The sequence below is a fragment of the Emys orbicularis genome, chromosome 9, assembly GCF_028017835.1.
Source record: "Emys orbicularis isolate rEmyOrb1 chromosome 9, rEmyOrb1.hap1, whole genome shotgun sequence".
Taxonomy (NCBI): Eukaryota; Metazoa; Chordata; order Testudines; family Emydidae; genus Emys; species Emys orbicularis.
In genome coordinates this window covers 95,164,878-95,182,139 of record NC_088691.1, presented here as the reverse complement: position 1 = coordinate 95,182,139, position 17,262 = coordinate 95,164,878, and the positions used below count along the sequence as shown (strand labels likewise).

The window sequence follows — 17,262 nt, the reverse complement described above, 5'->3', positions numbered from 1 at the left end:
ACGGGTTTGGGGTGCAGGAGGGTGCTCTGGGCTGGGACCGAGCGGTTCGGAGGGCAGGAAGTGGATCAGGGCTGGGGCAGGAGGTTAGGGCGCAGTAGCAGGTCGGGTTGCAGGCTCCAGGCGGCGCTTACCTCAAGCAGCTTCCGGAAGCAGTACCATGTCCCCGCTTTGGCTCCTATGTGGAGGCGAGGCTAGGCAGCTCTGTGCGCTGCCACATCCGCAGGCACTGCCCCCACAGCTCCCATTGGCCACGGTTCCCGGCCAATGGGAGCTGTGGAGTTGGTGCTTGGGGGCGAGGCAGCGTGCGGAGCCCCCTGGCTACCTCTACGCCTAGGAGCTGGAGCAGGGACATGCCATTGCTTCTGGGAGGTGCGCGGAGCCAGGCAAGCCACCGACCCTGCTCCCCGGCGGGATCTCGAGGGTCGGATTAAAAGGTCTGATGGGCCCAATGTGGCCTGCAGGCCATAGTTTTCCCACTCCTGCCCTACAACCTGTAGCTCTTATTTCTTTTTTGCTTTTCTGTAGAGCCAAAAGACCCTAACCGATATCATGGCCCATTGTGCTAGGCACTGTACAAACACCTAAGGAGGGAGAGATCCTGTCTCACCGAGTTTACACTCTAAACAGAGGAGACAGGCGTAGAACAGAAAGGGAAACAGAGGCGGAGGTGAAGTAACTTGCTAAGTCAGTGGCAGAGCTGGGAATAAAAAAAAAAGGTCTCCTGACTCAGTCCAGGGCCCATCTACTGGACAACAATCCTATGCTCTTGGTTATCCACCTACATTCCTAAATCAGTCTGACTTAATCTCTGTCATTATTAATTTTCTTTTTATTTGTGTACGTTGAGGTAGCACCCATAATGTGCTGGGTGCTGTCCAAAACCACTGGAAATCACATTGGTCTGCATATTTGTTTTGTTGCTCTCTGGCAATGGACACTGATTTTTAATGAATGAAATGGCCATATTCTGTTTGATTTGAACTACAAGATTGGCCTGGTATCTAGGGGACCAGTGGGAAGGGGGCGGAGGGGTTGGAATAAGAATGGGAGTGGGATGCTGATGAGCATTGTTGTTTAAGGGTTAATTTTTGTTTGGCAGTCCATTTTATTGATTTATGCCACAATTAATTCAGTGTAAGATCCCAATATAATTGCTTTGCATGAATTAGGTTTTTTTACATTTTATAAAGTGTCTGAACCTTAAGCTTTGCATGTAAATAACTGAAGGAAATAATAAAGAGTATGCAAATGTTTGTTTGAATACTGTGGGAGTAAACGTATGATTTCTAACATAAACTGCTGGTCTGCTCTCATTATTCTGCATACTGTGGCAAAGGTGGGCTCTTCTAGAAACAGCGTTTTTAGCTCCCACTGCTGTGTTGCCCCTTTGCAGACTGTGCAGCGCTCAGGAAGGCGGGCAAGGTGCCATACTTAGCAGCTCTCTGAGTCAGTCAACGAGTGCAAACACCTTGTGGCAGAAAGCTGACTCAAGCTATCTGTCCAATAGTACTGTTGTGCCAGCAGTAAGAATTTAAAAGTATGTAAAAGATAAAACTTGCTGTTTCCACAGATCGCTGCCATGGAAAACAGAGCAAGTTCTGTCTAGATTCAGGGCCAGATCCTCAGCTGGTTTAAATCTGCACAGCTCCACTGAAATCGAGAGACTTGCCAACTACTCCATCCATATTGGCCAGGGGTTAATTTGGAAGCCATGGCCCTCCACTTTCAAAGAAGCACCAACTAAAATCAGGTTGGTTGGATGGAACTTGAGTTACCCAACAGTACTCATGGGGAACTGTGATTCAGAGCCTGGGGCAAGGAGGAAAGAGGAGACCGCCAAGGCATCCGGAGACTAGATTGGATGACCAGCTCTGTGCCATTGCCCTCCAGGATCTTCAGGCCCAATTACTGACATTCCCCCCCCCATCCTCTGTGGTTCCCAAATAAGGGTCTGAGCCTCAGATGGTGTAAATCACCATAGTTCCTTTGAAGCTTAGATTTCCTTTGTCTGTCTGTCTGTCTGATTTAGAATTTTGTCCCTTTTATATAATTCCTTGGCCGTAGCTGTCTGTTATCTCCACTAACAGGCGTGGCTACATGGTATACCTGATAATCTCCCATGAAGCTGTCTTCCCAGCCTTTTCTTCTGTGATCAAAAGAATAAAAGTATAGATTTCCCTCCCTGAGAGGGATCTGACCTACTGGTTAAGAAGTCAGTCACCCTTTGCTGTATCACTGTCCAGCTCTACAAGAGTGTGTTACCCACTCAACAAAACATGTCTTTGTTTTATCTGCTGGATGACTGTGTGGTTGTTCACATACTGAGTATATGACAGGTATTTACTCTGCCTCTAATCTCCATATGGCCAGCAAGAAAGGGAGCCCCACTGTTTGGGATGGGCACCCCTTCCCAGCATCCCTTGTAATAGGAATAGGTCAGTAATTGATGTCTGGGACCGAAAATGTTGCTATTGGAGCCAGAGGTCTAAACCTTTGATTAAAATTAGGGTGAAAGCCAGCAAACAGGAGAGAATAATGTCGCCACCACCACCATTAAAAAGTGGTGTGTGAAATGGAATAGGAAATGGTTAGAATCATAGGACTGAAAGGGACCTCGAGAGGTCATCTAGTTAAGTCCACTGCACTCATGGCAGGACTAAGTATTATCTAGACCATTCCTGACAGGTGTTTGTCTAACCTGCTTTTAAAAATCTCCAATGATTGTGGAATCTCCATCTCTCTAGGCAATTTATTCCAGTGATTAACCACCCTGACAGTTAGGAAGTTAACCACCCTGACAGAAGACTCAGTTGGTATGACTGTCCAGTAGGTCGTCTTACGATGGGTAGAGACAGATTGGGTTTGGATGGCTTTGAACATATCTGGTAGGTATTGGAAAAGAGAGAGGTTGTCATGGATGATGAGCAGGTCAGATTGAAATTGGTACAAAAAGAGGTTGATACTGCTTTTACGGTTGATATGGGAGGTCACGTACTATTTCAGCACGTGGGGAGGGAAATAACTCATTAGGAGAGAAATTGCATTTGGCTTTGGGGAAGGGCTCTGTGCTAAGGAATTATTCAAGAAAGGCTATGGATGCCAATTTGTTTTATTTTGGGGGGGAGGGTTGTTGCTAGAGTGTAAGAGAGGCATTTTATTTTCCGTATGCTAGGCTTATATTAGAGAATTTTTTCTTTCTTAGTCTTATCTCAACACCACAATAGAAGGAAAATGCTTTTTGTCCTATTGGATTAGAGTGCGTGTGTCTGTTTAATAGCAGGTGTCTATTTTTTGAATTGAGAACGAATGTACCATGCGTCTAGGTAGAACAGAGTACACATGACTTCAGAGTCAGAAAGAAAAGGTAAGATCCCAATACATGTTTTCTTACAATGAGCTCAGTCAGATGAGAAGAACATTTAATGGTCTGACTGAAAAGTATTGGGGGCTAGGAGAATCTGTGCTTAAAACATTTCACCAAATAAGTTATGAAAGGTGACATTGGGTAACCTGGGTCCACAGGGTATTCAGTGCTGGGTTATTATTATCCTGTTATAATCCTTGTGGATTTTTACAGGGCGCTTCTTCCTTGCATGAGGGGCAGATTGTAGGATGGTGCTTGTCAGAAAATTTGACAAATGGACAAACAAGGACAGCATTGTTGGTACTGTGTAGGTGGGAGTGTATGTCTCTCTCTAGTGTACTGGAGATGAAAGATGAGGTGAGGTTAGGTTATTGTTTGTTGTTTTGATGCCAATCTGTTTTTTGGTCTTGTTGTCCTACTCTATCTGACAGGTTTAGTAGTGTTTTTATGACTGCAAACTGGATCTCCCTTGCATGACTCAACAGCAGCCTCCAGCCAATTGAATGGTGATGTATTGATGGTCTCCACAGGGATTGGTGGCTGCAATGCCATGCCTCCAGTCAATTGAGGTTAAAATATGTGTATGTATATGAATTTAGAGCAGTGAATGCATATGGGGTACAGTAGTCACATGCTGCATTTAACTGTATTTAAGAGCTGTCTATATTACAACCACTGTCCTACTCTGAGCTCCATGTGGGCAGAGCCCTGATCCCATGCAGAGACCTATTGACTTCGGTGGGTCTCCAGGTGAGAGCAGGGAATCACCTGCACAGAGCTCAGTGCAGATTCCTGGTGTTTAAGTATAGCAATGTGCTAGTATGATTATCTGCCATTCTTGAGGGCGGGGGTCCATACTGCAACATTCTTTTTATTTTGTAGAGCTGCATTGTCCGATTGACACAATCAGTAAAAACAAAATATGAAACCACCCCAAAAGGGGGCAGACAACTGTACTAGCATGCACTTAAGACTGCAGTGGGGATGAGACCTTTAGAATGAGGAGATTTACTTTACTCTTTTCAGTAAGATAGAATATAAGTGATCAAAATTGTGAGATATCAGATTTTTCCTTATAGCATGATGATGTTACTCATGGTTTTTGGCAATTCCATTCTTTCTCAGTAGCATGAGTAAGCCCTTTTGTCACCTCTCACTCGCCCCAAAAAATTAACAAAAGTTCCCCACGCATAGTGATTTGGACAGAAAAGTGGATAAAATTTGGAATTCTCATACAAATGGACATTCTCCTAAGCAAATTAGGGAAATATGGTCTAGATAAAATTACTATCAGAGGGGAGGATGCAGAACTGTTTAAAAGACCATACTCAGAGTAGTTATTAGTGGTTCACTGTCAAACTGGGAGAGCGTATCTAGTGGGGTCCTACAGGGGTCAGTTCTGGGTCGAGTACTATTCTGTATTTTCATTAATGACGTGGATAGTGGAATGGAAAGTATGCTTATAAAATTTTTGCAAGTACTTTGGATGACAGGTTTAGAATTCAAAATGACCTTTACAAATTGTTGAATTGGTCTGAATTCAACAAAATGGAAGATCAGTAAAGACAAGTGTGAAGTACTTCACCTAAGAAGCAAAAATCAAATACCACCGCAAAATGAGGAATAACTGGCTAGGTGGTAGTACTGATGAAAAGGATCTGAGGGTTATAGTGGATCACAAATTGAGTATGAGTCAATATTGTGATGTAGCGGCAAAGAAGGCAAATGTCATTCGGGGTGCATTAACAGGATTGTTGTATGTAAGACATGGGAGATACCTGTCCCACTCAGCACTGGTGAGGTCCCTGAGCTGGAGTACTGTGTCCAATTCAGGGTGCCTCACTTTAGGAAAGATGCTGACAAATTGGGGAGAGTCCAGAGGAGAACAACAAAAATGATTACATGGTTTAGTAAACCTGACTTGTGAAGAAAGGTTTAAAAAAAAAAAAAAAAACTGGGCATTTTTAGTTTTGAGAAAAGAAGACTGAGGTGGGACCTGATAACAGTCTTCAAATATGTTAAGGGCTGTTATAAGGAGGACTGTGATCAGTCGTTCTTCATGTTCTTTCCCAGAGTTCCACCCTTGTTGACATTGTTGACTTCTCCAGGGACATGTGATAGTTGAAGCACAGAACACCTAGACTTTGCAAAGGTTTCCTGCAAAATTACTCTTTACTTTCAACAGCATGAGAGATCTACAGATCTAAGCAAAACAATAGCACACGTATGATGGGATTAATCTGCAGCAAGGGAGATTGATATTAGGAAAAACTTTCTAACTATAAGGATAATTAAGCTCTGGAATAGGCTTCCAAGGGAGGTTTTTAAAAATAGGTTGGACAAACAGCTGTTAGGGGATGGTCTAGTTTTACTTGGTCCTACCACAGTGCAGGGGCCTGGATTTAATCACTTCTCAAGGTCCCTTACAACCCTACATTTCTATGTTAAAGATGCAGTAACTAGAAATGTTTCTAATGCTCTTCAAAACTATTCAATCCTTTACACAAGACTTCAAATCTGTTTTGGTAGAGATGGGGAAAGGCTCTTGGGTATAAATGATGGCAAGAACTTACAATACATGAAATATCAACAGTCCAGCATTGTTGGACTATTGTGAAAAGCTAAGACATTCTTGTGAAACGTGAGAAGAACATAACTCTATTAACAACCATTAGAATAAAGACTTGCATTTCTCCAGCAAGTTTGTGACTCACTTGTGGGTTCCAGATGTAAAGGAAAAAGTTGGCCCTACAATTATGGAGTTTGTCTACCTTGGAATTATTCTCTGTATTGCAGGTCCAGGGTATTATTTCTCAGGGCATGGGGAGAGATTTCTATTTGTACCTCACAGATACAACTTTCAAGTCATGTTTACTAAAAGTACCTCAAGTTTTTTTTCATTGCAGTGATCCATGTAATGACTCTAGGACTTTAAATACCTGCAGATTAATTTGCTGCTCTTCTTTGAGACTCTGGAACACATGGACAGATTCCTCACAATGTGAGAGGAAAATATGTGTAATAAATAAACCAAGTTTGGTGCTGTTTCTTATAAGTGAATTTCTGGAATAATTGTGTATAGTTATGCTAGTTACATATAGATGTGAAAATTACTTCGTGTGAATGGTTAGCTTTTCCATCTCTGCAGATTTTGGCTCTTTGACACTTGGCAATCTGTCCTTCAGGCTTCACTGAATACTCTCTCTCTCTCTCTCTCAGAACATCCAGAAGAATTTGGTTGCACCTTTGGGTAGATTTACACTGCACACTAAGTCTGTGGAGCGTGGGCTAGTGGACTCAGTGTTTCCAGGCCCAAGCTTGCGAGCCCCCACTGCATTGGGAACCTGGATTTACAATTGCTGGCCTGTGTCTCACAGCCATGCTAAGGCGTCCATACTGTATTATGCAGACCTTCTGACTCGGACCTGTAGCTTGACCTGCATCCACATTGCAAAATGACAGGGTTTGGACCCAAGTCACAGTGGGACTTGGGCTCCGACACATACCCCTCTCAGGACCCAAGGAACTGTGTCCTGAAAGCTTGCTGACCTGAGTCAGACTGAGTTGTGTGTGGATGGAAGCAGAGATTGGGCTCAAACCTATGTCTGAGCCTGGACTTACTCTTAAGTACATTACCATTAATGTAGGTATGTAGACATACCCTTAATGACCCTTGGCAGTTTTAGGTATGCCTCTGAGGCAAGGAAACAGTCAGTCATACAACAAGAGGACTTAGAACTCAAATACAACTTTTAGGCAGTTTTGTGAGGAGTTAATTATTTCCCCCAAACACCAAAGCAGAAACAAAACAAAAAGGAAGTTTAAAAAGCATTTCTGTCATCTATTGCTTGTGGTTAGTTCATCTAATTTTTTGTATTGTTCCATCAAGTAAATTTTGCACCTATCTTCCAGCCACAACTGTGTCAAGGGGAAAAAAATAGTATTCTGTGAATAGTGTCATATACCTGTGGTGATACTGTTGGGGTTTCATAGAATCATAGAATATCAGCGTTGGAAGGGACCTCAGGAGGTCATTTAGTCCAACCCCCTGCTCAAAGCAGGACCAGTCCCCAACTAAATCATCCCAGCCAGGGCTTTGTCAAGCCTGACCTTAAAAACCTCTAAGGAAGGAGATTCCACCACCTCCCTAGGTAACCCATTCCAGTGCTTCAACACCCTCCTAGTGAAAAAGTTTTTCCTAATATCCAACCTAAACCTCCCCCACTGCAACTTGAGACCATTACTCCTTGTTCTATCATCTGGTACCACTGAGAACAGTCTAGATCCATCCTCTTTGGAACCCCCTTTCAGGTAGTTGAAAGCAGCTATCAAATCCCCCCTTATTCTTCTCTTCTGCAGACTAAACAATCCCAGTTCCCTCAGCCTCTCTCGTAAGTCATGTGCTGCAGCCCCCTAATAATTTTTGTTGCCCTCTGCTGGACTCTTTCCAATTTTTCTACATCCTTCTTGTAGTGTGGGGCCCAAAACTGGACACAGTACTCCAGATGAGGCCTCACCAATGTCGAATAGAGGGGAATGACAACATCCCTCGATCTGCTGGCAATGCCCCTACTTATACAGCCCAAAATGCCGTTAGCCTCCTTGGCAACAAGGGCACACTGTCGACTCATATCCAGCTTCTCGTTTGTACATTGCCTAACACAATGGAGTTCTTGTCCACAATGATGACCTTTCCTACACTTGAAGTGGCATGTATGGTATGTGTAACTACACACTGCAGTGAAAGGCGGGCTGCATTCAGCCTTACTGCAGAGTGTAGCTACATATGGCAGTGCCCTGTTGCTGGTGCCTTTCTCCACTGCCTCCCCACCATCCCAGAGCCTTTTCCTGCTGCTGGAGCCTTTCACTGTAGGGAGGAAAGGCACTGGGAGGTGGGAGCTGCGGGAGCCTTTCGCTGTGGCAGAAAAGGTTCTGGCAGAGGAGAGGCAGTGGAGAAAGGTTCAAGCAACGGGATACTACACTGCTAAAATAGCATTGTGGAGAAGGGAGATACTGGTTGGGCATGTAGAGAGCCATGTAGGGTACATACCCACAGAGTTCTGGCATGTAGGGCATGCTACTCCACATGCCTAAGCTGTGACTCGCTGTCTGTTTATACCCATGCTACCTATACCTGTGCTAGCAGTGCAGTGTCTGTATATGCTGCTGCAGGTGTAGACTTACCTTATGGCTTCTAGATGCTGTGATAATACACATAAATAGTAATAATGGACCTTTATATTGAAAGCTTTCCCTTATCTGCTTAACATCTGGACAGGCAACCTGAAAAATCATCAATATCTAACAGACATCTCCTTTCAAGGCCTGCCAGAATATTACATGCTTTTGGCACTGATTGCAATTAAGGCTTATTCCATGGGCTGCTTTCCCAAAGGACTGGATAGGGCAGTCTCGCTATTGAAAGTGAGTTAGTGCCTGATTTTCAGAGTTGCTGAGCACCCATAGCTCCCAATGGAGTTGTAAATGCTCAGCACCTTTGCAAAGTAGGCCCTGACGTGTATTACTACCTAGAGAAGCTTAATGTTTAGCAGTGAAGCATTAGGACCAAAGGGATTGAGATGCAGTTACAGATGATGGTGAGAGAAGGGTCTGTGCCCACTGAGGAGAGATTGAAGGTGAAGACAAGTAGTTATGTTTGATGCAGTAGAGAAGAGGGAGTCAGTGGAGGCGTGCAAAGAGGGGTGTGTGTGTGTGTGTGTGTGTGACACATGGTCAAAATGAAGGATTAGGAAAATAATCTTTGCAGCAGCATTCTGAATGGATATAAACAGGGCAAGATTGCATTTGTCAAGGCCAGATAAAAGGATATTGCTGCAATTGAGATGAGAAATGATGAGTTTTAGCTGTGTGGATAGGAAAGGCCATATTGTAGAGATGTTATTCGCAAAGATTTTGCAAGATTCAAACATTACCTGGATGTGAGGGCTAATAAATAAAGTGCGGACGCGTCGGTATTTGTAGCTCATATTTGTGTGTGGTGTCTCTGAGGCAAAACCATTCTAGTGTAAGCAACTGATAACTCCCACTCCTCCTTTTTCTCCAGTTATGTGCTACCCTCTCATAGTAAGAGGTGATCAGTTTCTTGTCTCAGTTTCAGTCCTTCACTTATCAATGGCTAATCAAGTAGCTGTTCCTTCTCACTTGCTTTCAGTCTCTTTCTGGTATTTGAGGTTCTGCTGAGAGATAGTGCTTTGCTATGACCGGAAACGCGACAAAGAAACAGAACATGACAGGATTCTTTATCTGGAGTTGGGATCGTTTTCAGAATACATACTCTGGAGCAGTTGTGGTAGATTGCAGAACACATTTTGAACTCATCAGTGGGTCAGAGAGTTTCCATAGGATCAGGGGAGCTCCAGGCCTCAAGAGATTCATATTCTGAAGTAATAGCCTTCCTGTGACTAAGTCATTGTCATTGTGGTGGTGGAGTTCTGAGTAGCAGTCCCCAAAGGAAAAAAGGAAGGTAAAACAGTGAGCTAAAGTAAACAGACCCTACATGGGGAGAAGATTACGGATAGTAGAAGGCTTGTTAATCTATCAGACAAAGGCATACCATGATCCAATGGCCAGAAGTTGAAACTAGATAAATTCAAGCTAGAGGTAAGGTGCCCATTTTTAACAGTGAGGGAAATTATAAATTGGAACAATTTACAACAGCTGTGGTGGATTCTCCATCACTTAAAGCTGTAAATGAAGACTGGATGTCTTTCTAAAGAATATGTTGTAGTTTAACTAAAAGATGTGGACTTGATGCAGGGATTACTGTGTGAAATTCTATTGCCTGTGTTACACAAGAGGTCAAACTAGATGATGGTATTGGTCCCTTCTGGCCTTAAACATCTAATAGAACTGTCTTAAAGTAGAGAAAACCTTCAATTTTTTTTATTTCCACCTGCCCCAAAATATAAGGATCCCCTGAGCACATAGCTCAAGGGCACCAGGAGCTCTATAACCAAAGTTGTTCTCTCTCCTCCATGAACATTAGAGGAATAAACTTTCAGAATATGCAGTTTTAGCTGCATAACTCTTAGGGTATGTCTACACTGCAATTAAAAAAACAGCAGCAGCGAGTCTCAGAGCATGGTTCAACTACCTTGGGCTCATGGGGCTTGGGCTGTAGGGCTATAAAAGTGCAGTATAGACATTTTGGCCCAGGTTCTGAGACCCCTCGAGTCAGGAGGGTCTCTGAGGGCTTGTCTACTACACTTACGTTGTAACTTGCGTTGCTCAGGGGTGTGAAAGAACCACCCCCCCAGCGACGTAAGTTGCATCAACTTAAAGGGGTGTCTACACCATGCTATGTCAGATGGAGACGCTCTCCTGCTGACAGCTTCCACCTCTAGTTGAGGTGGAGTAATTACATCAGTGGGAGAGCGTTCTCCCGCCGATGTAGCGCGGTACTGATGATAAGCCCTGAGCCTGGGCTTCAGCCCAAGTCTGAAGTCTACATTGCAATTTTATAGCCCTAAGAGCCTGTCACCTGACCCAGGCCAGCCGCAGCTGTGCCCTGGACCTTTTATAGCTGTGTAGATGTACCCTTATTGACATCAGTGGGAGATGAGAAGCAATGCACACCAAATTTAAAATGGGAGCTTGGAATGCTTAATAGGTGGCATTTCAGGCATTTACTTTGACAGGCCTTTTCCCTTCCAAAAGCCCCATTTTTCTAGAGGAGGATGCTTTGATTAGCAAGGTATATCTCCGGTGTATATATAGAAGTATCTGTTTCGAAGCATTAATCCTTGAAGCCCTGGTTTATATTGAGAGTTTCAGTTTTAGTGGGGGGAAGACATATGTATTAACCATAAGTATAGTTAAAAAGAAGAGTGAGCAAAGTATGCTGGTATCTGTAAATTGAACAAACATGCTGTCAGTGTGTCATGTATAGTACTTCAAAAATATTTAAAGTAGATTTTTCAATTCTGAAAAATATTTCCAGAAAATCAGGACAATTTTAGTGGTATCTCACAGTCTGGGCCTAAATTATCTGACATAATTCCTTTAAAATATCTTGGATTGCAGGAAATTTTGAGTGGTTTCTAGGGGTGCGATGGCAATGCTGCAGTTTAAATTTGCAAAGATGCGTGCATTAGAAGTTTCCCTCCTCTTTTTATCCCCTCAGAGGCTTACAATTTAACTTCAAACATACTTTTTGTGCCATTGCTAGTTCTGCTTCCTGCCAAAAGGTGACTGTGTGTGCGGGCAGCTTGGTAAAACTCAATTGTCATTTTTGAGTTCTCTGTGTATGTAGGGAAAGGCAAGCAGAGAAGGACTGGTTCGTATGCTCCCAATACATTTTCTTCATGCTGCCAATACTTTTCTGCTACTTTCCAGGTAACTAAAACACCTATTTTAAAACGTTAAACTTACGTTTTCTGTGTGACCATGTACCTTGCACAGATTTGCAGAGGTTGGCTTAGAAACTAGTTAGGTGTTCACAAACAGACTGTTGCACTTGCTCAGTTTGTAATGTTTTCAGTAAATGTATAACAATGGGTTGAGTTCCAGAGGGGGTGTGTGTGTGTGTGTGTGTGTTTATAAAAAGAGAGAAAGATCCTTGCATGCTGAAATCAGTACATTTGTATTTGTTTCTATGTGTGCCATTGTGTATTTACGAACATTCAGATAAACATGGCTGGTTGTGTTTACCTGACAGTGTAATTACTAAAGTCTCACGTGCCTCATCAGAAAACACAAAGATATTAATTGCAATAGAGCTCTGTTCATACAGTTTTATGATTATGGAATTTAAATGCACAAAATTCAAGGAATTCCCATGGCTACCAACAAAAATTCCCACTGCAATCATAACTTGGCTCCCTTGTGTATGCACAATATTTGCTGCATATACCGTATACACTCAGTTTAAAGAATTTAGCCCAAACAGTCAAAGTTTTGCAAAGTTATAGGCAACTGAAAGCAGGGTCTTACGGGAAGTGTTGATCAGCCCTAATAGGTGGTGCTACTGCCTTGCCTATAACATGCGGACACAGCATCCGCTGTCATTGTGTTCCTTCTGACCGGTACTCAATGGAGTCTGTCTGCTGCTCTGTCAGCTCCTTTTGGGAGAACTAAGAACATAAGAATGGCCATACTGGGTCAGACCAATGGTTCACCTAGCCCAGTATCCTGTCTTCTGACAGTGGCCAATGCCGGGTGCTTCAGAGGGAATGAACAGAACAGGAAATCATCAAGTGATCCAGCCCCTGTTGTGCACTCCCAGCTTCTGGCAAACAGAGGCTAGGATTGCATCCCTGACCATCTTGGCTAATGGCCAGTGATGGACCTACCCTTCGTGAACGTATGTAGTTTGTTTTTGAACCCCGGTATAGTTTTGGCCATTTAGTGCGTGTGTGTATATGTAAATTTACTGTTGCCCTTTTCGACCGAAGCATCTAGGCAAAGTTTGGAGCCCTGGGGACCAGTGTTCTAGTTGGAAGTAGAAATTGATGGAGTCTGGTGAAAAAAATTTTTTTCTATTCAATCTTGTTTGTTTACAAGGAATGCACAAAGTCCTGTGTCTCTGAATGCAGAAGGAACCAAGAACACACGCTTACAGCAACCAAGCCTCGTTAGCCAACACCAGACGCAAAAGCTCTCTTTCTAGCTTTTTCCAAGCAGACTGTGCTTACAAAGCTCCTCCCACTTGGCTTTCTTGCCTCTCCCTTTCTTTCTTTTCTTGTCTGTTGTCAGTTTCTGTGTGATCTCTTTTCCCTGATATAAGCACACTGCTACCCAAAACAATACCCTGCCAAAAGTTTCTGGGCCAGGTTCTCAGACACTTTTTTGTTCTAGGTGGGGACTTGTGCATACAGTGATGTTAACTGAAGAGGGTGTTCACACCTGTCAATCTCAATGGGGTTCTAGCTCCACTCATTACAAAGTTTGTTAGCTCATAACCATACGTACATCAGATATACTTGCTAAATCATCCTTTGCCATTGGGTCTGAAGTCAAGAATCCAGCTAACCCACTCTCCTTTTAATTATGGCAGTCACATCCCGTGGGGATGGTAGGGGAATCAATTACTATCAAGCTGCTTCTATGCTACCATAAAATCCTCTACAATATAGGGTCACAGGCAGGCTCCCCGTCGACTCCGCGGTACTCCTCTCGCCGAGCTGGAGTACCGCAGTCGACGGCGAGCGCTTCCGGGATCGATTTATGGGTGTATGGCAGCAGTTCTCAACCTGCGGGCCTCATGTGGCCAATGTAGCACACAGCTGTGGCCTACCTATGTGCTTAAAAAAAAAAATTCAAAATTTACTGCTCTGGTCTGGCAGGGGGCAGGGCTGGCTGAGGGGGAAGACAGTGTCTTGCAGTCTGCACCAGCGCTCCTGCCAGCAGGGGGCTGGTGAGTGCCGCAGGGGGCGGGAGAGTGAGTGTGTGGGTAGGTTTGAGGGGGCGGGCCCTCTGGGCAGTGAGAGGGTGGGGGGCGTTGGGAACTACAGGTTTGCCAGGGAGCTGCAGCACCCCCAGGTTTTAGGTGGGACTCTGCTCCTGACCTCCCTTCTCAGCTCCTGGCTGCTGGTCCATGCCAGGTGCTCTGCTCCTGGCCCGGTGCCGGGGGTCCCAGCTGCCCGTCCCCACATGGTGTGGGGTCTGGGTTTGGCTGCTGCTCGGCCCCAGCCCCACATGGTGGGTCTGGGTCCCGGCTGCCTGGCCCTCGCCCATGGCTCTGCTCCTGACCCCGTGCTGGGTGGGGGCTCTGGGCATTGGGGACTGTGGGTGGTTTTTTGGGGGGGCGGGGGGCACTGTGGTTCTCCACCTGCGGCCCACGTAACACATTGTGGGCCGCATATGAGAGCCACAAGGAGTATGGAGAATCACGAAAAATCCCTGTCTGGTTGAGGGGTGTGCCGCAGGAAGATGAGGGAGTGTTCATTTAAATGTTAAATAAGTAATAAGGCACAAAAGTCTGTATTAGTGCTCATTAATGCACATCTCCACGTATATAGTGAGCCACAGGCAAAAGCAGCAGGAGGGGTCTTGAGCAGAGAGTGGGAGCAAATTATACAAATGAGGTTGGGGAAAGATGCGGGGGGGATAAAATTTAGCAGAAGGGGAAAAGAGTTAAAATAGTTGTAGAAAGGCCTTTATTATGACTTGAAGTTGTTGATTTATTGGAATGTGGCATGCTGATGTAGGTTTTCATTTATTATTGTCATGAGATTTACCTGTAGAGAAGGAGGTTCCAAACTGTATAATACTGCTACTTAACTGTAGCATCACAAGAGCACTTTATGTAGTCACAATTGATGAAGTGGGCATTCACCCACGAAAGCTTATGCTCCAATACTTCTGTTAGTCTTAAAGGTGCCACAGGATTCTCTTGCTTTTTACAGATTCAGACTAACACGGCTACCCCTCTGATACTCGAGTTGTGTGTATCATGTAAATGGAGCAAAATCCCCATCAGGCATTATCCCCAGGCACCTTTATTTGAAGTATTGTTATTCCCATTAGTGGTTTGAAGAAAAGCCACTCTTTTGCTGCAGTGGGACTCGGTAGGAAAGTTGTACTGAAAGCTCATTTTATAATTGGCTAATAAGTTACACCTTGTATTATGGCTTATTGCATCCAGTTTAATATCTGCCATCTTGTTGGATCCCTGTTCAATGGTGGAACTTAAACCTTTTTTTTTTTTTTTTAGTCTGTAAGAAGTTTATAGAAGTACAGGCTACTTTTTTGAAACCTACCTTTCGTGGTAAGCTGGTTTCTGAGTTAGACAAGAGACTTAGGCCAGGTCTACACTACTGCGGTAGTTCGACGGCTGGCAATCGAAGTTCCGGGTTCGATTTATCGCGTCTGGTCTGGACGCGATAAATCGATCCCGGAAGCGCTCGCCGTCGACTGCGGTACTCCAGCTCGGCGAGAGGAGTACCGCGGAGTCGACGGGGAGCCTGCCTGCCGCGTGTGGACCGCGTCTGAACCGCGGTAAGTTCGAACTAATGTATGTCGACTTCAGCTACGTTATTCACGTAGCTGAAGTTGCGTACCTTAGTTCGAATTTGGGGGTTAGTGTAGACCAGGCCTTATTTTGTGCTTGGGCTAATCAGAATGCTGCAGGTTAACAAGGATGTAGTGAACAGCTGTCACTCTACTGAACTCTCTACCTTTAGATGAATGATGAAATCTACACCATTATTGGTATGAAAAAACAAAATAATTGGAATCGAGTATTGTCACAGGATCAATGTCTACAGCTTTGAAAACTAACATCTCAGTTTTGCTTCAGCCATTTTTCTATAAATATCTGTTTCTTTTTCCTTGTCACATATGTAGCAGCAGGAGCTCATTATTCTGAGACAACATTCTATTCCATTGACACTAAATTTGAAATTCCCAGGTGTTACTTTTTTTTCTTTCTCTTCTAAAAATTAGATACATTTTTGAGAATTTGGTATAGAGGAGAAATGTATTTGACAGGTCTGGAGGCTGAAGTCCATTGGTTAGCTGCATACCAGATACAGCATGGTCAGCAAAGGGGCAAATTCCCCCATTGTGTTTTTTTTGTTTTTGTTTTTGTTTTTTTTTAAATGTAAGGATAGCCCACTGGTTAGGGTGCTAGCTTTCTGCTTGGGACACCCGAGTTCGATTCTAGCTTTCGCCACAGGTTTCCTGTGTAACTTTGGGCAAGTTGTTCAGGCCCAGATTTTTAAATGTATTTAGGCATTGCTCCATTCAGCATAAGTCAGTTAGGTGTTGCAGTGCCTAAATACCTTTAATCCAGGCCTTAGTCTTTCTGTGCCTCAGTTCCCCATCTATAAAATGGGGGTAATGAAATTCCTTTCCTCACAAGAGTGTTGTGAGGATAAATAAAGGTAAATTAAAGATTGTGAAGTGCTCAGATACTAGATAGGGGCAATATAAGTAAATAAAATCCAATTAGATTGATAAAAAGATAGACATCTTGGCCTGGAGAAACCACCTCTAGTTGAAAACCGGTAGCTGGCTCAAATACATAATTTCTGCTGAGTAGTATAGTTTACTGTTTTTATTCTGTGGTTTTTAGGCAGTTGGTGTGAAAGAAATATGGTAGTTCTTTGTCTTGGACAAACATACTGTTCATTTTTTCCCCCCCCCCCCCACCCATAGACTTACTACATAATGTGAGTTCATTATATTTCAATTATAATTTGAGTGTTTTCTCTAGACCTACTGAAACCATAATGATTTCCTGTTTTCATGTGGTTTGACAGATCAAATAAATACACCGAAAGCAGTTGTTTTAGCATTAGCTTTCGTATGAGTAAATAGGACTGTATAAAATCAAATATGAAGTTATTTAACATTAAAATGTTAGCGTTTTGGTAAATAATTTCATTTTATTTTCATGAAAACTGTGGCAGTACTGCTATATGGTTTGTTCCCCTCCCCTCCCCCAATAAAATGCAAGTCTGTGTATGTTGCTTGCAGTGTTGTTGTAGTCATGTTGGTCCCAGGATATTAGAAAGAAAAGGTGATTGAGGTAGTGTCTTTTATTGGACCAACTTCTGTTGGTGAAAGAGACAAGCTTTTGAGCTACACAGAGCTCTTCTTCAGGTCTGAGCTCTGTGTAGCTAGGAAACGTGTCTCTTTCCCCAACAGAAGTTGGTCCAATAAAAGACACTACCTCTCCCACCTTATCTCTGTTATACATATACACACACATAATTTGTATAAAATTTCAAGAGACTTGATTTTGGGTGCCCCAATTTTTTGGGTGCCAAACCTGAGACATGTTTTGTAGGGTCTTGAATTTCAGAAAGTACTGAACCAGAGCCACCCAGTTCCTTTAAGGTGTTTCAAAATTGGGCATAAAAAACACTAGTTACTTCTGAAAACTTAGGTCTGGCTGTCTATCAGTAAACCTTACCACAAAATTGCCTACTAAA

The 17,262-nt window shown here is 43.6% G+C and overlaps 1 protein-coding gene across 5 annotated transcripts in view; it reads left to right on the top strand.

Moving 5' to 3' along the window:
• The window catches only part of TBL1XR1 (TBL1X/Y related 1), a 164,782-nt gene that overhangs the window by 23,536 nt on the left and 123,984 nt on the right, over nt 1–17,262 (top strand). For 3 of the 5 annotated variants that reach the window (XM_065410346.1, XM_065410344.1, XM_065410345.1), the window contains exon 2: nt 1,571–1,750. The exons of the other annotated variants lie outside the window; for them this stretch is intronic. The gene's annotated coding sequence lies outside the window, so the exon portion shown is untranslated. The remainder of the gene's footprint in view (nt 1–1,570; nt 1,751–17,262) is intronic. 5 annotated transcript variants of the gene reach the window in all.